This window comes from Mandrillus leucophaeus, unplaced genomic scaffold, assembly GCF_000951045.1.
Source record: "Mandrillus leucophaeus isolate KB7577 unplaced genomic scaffold, Mleu.le_1.0 Scaffold60, whole genome shotgun sequence".
Classification (NCBI taxonomy): Eukaryota; Metazoa; Chordata; class Mammalia; order Primates; family Cercopithecidae; genus Mandrillus; species Mandrillus leucophaeus.
Window position 1 is genome coordinate 5,845,135 of NW_012106475.1, and position 2,996 is coordinate 5,848,130.

At 45.8% G+C, this 2,996-nt stretch overlaps 1 protein-coding gene across 1 annotated transcript in view; it reads right to left on the reverse strand.

The window, feature by feature from the left end:
- ABHD12B (abhydrolase domain containing 12B) overlaps positions 1 to 2,996 on the reverse strand; it is a 27,448-nt gene that overhangs the window by 18,625 nt on the left and 5,827 nt on the right. The gene's annotated exons all lie outside the window — the stretch shown is intronic.

Sequence of the window (2,996 nt, forward strand, 5' to 3'; positions counted from 1 at the left end):
AAATACAATGATTGTTGGGTGTGGTGGTGCAGGCCTGTAATCCCAGCTACCAGGGAGGCTGAGGCAGGAGAATCACTTGAACCTAGGAGGCTAAGGTTGCAGTGAGCAACCAAGATCGCACCACTGCATGCCAGCCTGGGCGACAGAGACTCCATCTCAAAAAACAATAAACAAATAAATAAGAAGAAATACGATGATAGATAAAGAAAAGAGAGATAAAAAAGGACAAAATTTTACTGTGTCGACACTTTTGAAACTTTATTTAATCCTCACAACTGTACTGTAAAGTAGACATTATCCCCATTTTACAGATAAACTGCGTCTTGTGGAGTTTAAGTAACTTATTTAAGATCGTCCAATTCGCTAGAATTAGAAGCAAGATTCACTCCTGGGTCTTCCTCTGTCCAAATACTGTGCTTCTCCTACTGCATCTTAGATCCGGTGGCAAAACCTCATTAGGAACTTGTAAACACAAATTGAACTAATAATGAGGAGCTAAATGTAGCTTTTACATATCTGTTACATTCCCTCCAAAAAAGTTAGCCAAGGCACACGGCAGCTAAGCATCCAGGAAAATGGGAATACCCATGTGTGTTGCAGCACGTGTTGAAGGACCACTAGGCAACACAACCCAAGAACAATACCAGCAGCACACCCTACTCCTAAGAATTCATCTCTAGAAAAAGACGCGAAAGAAGAAAAAGCTAGGTGCTTAGAGTTTTCTGAAACAATACTAGTTAAAACAAGTGCAGGGAGAAAAAAACCTTATATTCAACAGCAGTGGAATAGTTAAGTAAACAATTGCTTATAAATATAACTGAGAATGATATAGCCTTTAAACTGGATAACTATCATGACTGTGAAAACACGGAAGAATGTCTACAAAATAGTTTGAAGTAAAAGAGCACAACATAAAAGTGCATATAGATACAATCATAGTAACAAAAGCTTTTTATAAAGAGAAATAAAAACTAGGTGGGAATGCAAATAAATGAAAACAGCTGTATTAGTCTGTTGCCATGATGAATACATGAATGAATGAAAATTTAATAATGAAAATTTATTATTTTTTTAAAAATCTCCTCTCCAGAGGAGGGAAGGAAGGGCTAAGGAAGTTTGGTCCTGTTGGGGAATGATGACAGTGGCATTTGCTACCCACAATCTGCCTGAGGGCAAAGTCCTGCCATACCAGCCGTTCTCCTCCCCCACCCATCCTAACTACCACAAGGATCACCTGTCTGCATTTCACACCCACAGCTCTTCTCCTTTCTGGGAACACTGAGACAGCTCTGAGTGGGAGGGGAAAAGCACGCACATTCTCATGTGCATCAGCTTTACCGCGTTCCATGTGGGGAATGCAAAGGGCAGGGTGCAGAGGGGAAAGCAAAACTAAAAATGAATAAACATGGTCCTCCTGGGTAACGCTGCACCCAGCCCCCTGCTGCTCCACAAGGGGATGAGGGGAGGGGACAGGAGAGGAGCTTCCTGTCTGCACAGGGGAGGGAGGATGAAGAAAGCACTGGAGATACTGGTACTGCCAGGATTCTGGGCCCCACTAATATTGTTTGACCAGGAAAGAACTCCGAGATGGGAGCCAGCATGTGGGAGGAGAGACCAAGTCCCTGTGGTCAACAGCCGGTCACCTGCAGCAGAGATTACCTAACCAGAGGGTGGAAGAGGATAAACAGGCAGCTTGCTCAGCCAGTTCTGAGGCAGATATGGCTAAGTGGAAAGCCTGCCATCTTCTGCATGCCTGGAAACACAGGGGCTGTCCCAACAAGCCAGAGTCATGCAGCAGGGAGTGAGGCGAGCAAGTGTGGCCACCATGCTACTCTACAAAGCCTTACATGGGCTGAAGCCAGGGTTTCAATGACTTTTTCTTCTTTTTTTGAGTCAGGGTCTCCTCACTCTGTCGTTCAGGCTGCAGTGTGGTGGCACAATCCTAGCTTACTGCAGCCTCAAACTCCCAGTCTCGAGCAATCCTCTCGCCTCAGCCTCCTGAGTAGCTGGAATTGCAGGCAAGTACCACCACATCCGGTGAATTTTAAATTTTTTTGTAGAGACAGGGTCTCATGAAGTTGAGACCTTGGTCTTCAACTCCCGGTCTCAGCCTCCCAAAGTGTTGGGATTACAGGCGTGAACCACTGCACCCAGCCTTGAATGACTTTTAAGAGCAGACATTCTCTGTCTTTAGCCTATAACCACTAGAAACTAAAAAGGTGCTTATTTTAAAAGGAGTGACCATTTTGCACCTTAATAATACCCTCTCAACCCATCCCCCAGCCCTCAGAGAAAGCAAATAAAAATGTCAGCCAGGTGAGGTGGCTCACGCCTATAATCCCAGCACTTTGGGAGGCCGAGGTGGGTGGATCACCTGAGGTCACAAGTTCGAGCCCAGCCTGGCCAACATGGTGAAACCCTGTCTCTACTAAAAAATACAAAATTAGCCGGGCGTGGTGGTTGGCGCCTGTAATCCCAGCTACTCTGGAGGCTGAGGCAGGAGAATCACTTGAGCCTGGGAGGCCGAGGTTGCAGTAAGTGGAGATCGCGCCACTGTACTCCAGCCTGGGCAACAGAATCTCAAAAACAACAGCAACAACAACAAAGCTCTCTCAACCCATCCCCCAGCCCTCAGAGAAAGCAAATAAAAATGCCTTCACCTCCATTTGGCAATTAGATTATTAAGTTCACGAAGGTACTTAGGGACCTAGAGAAGCTCAGTTCTGTTTTGATCAGTGTAGGAGCAGAAGTCCACCGGTGGGACTTTGAGCCCCAGACACCACAACCCACCCTGACCAGTACCCTGGAGACCTCTCAAAAGACAACCACACGGAGGGCCTGAGGACAATCTTATGACTATCGAACAGCATTCATGAGGACTTATGAAATGGGTGCTTTGAGGCCGCTTCAGACATACCTTTACCAGCTTCAGTCTGTGAGAAGCTGCCCTGTGAAGGAAGTTTAAAAAAAAGCAAGAATTAGGAATGATGTTGACA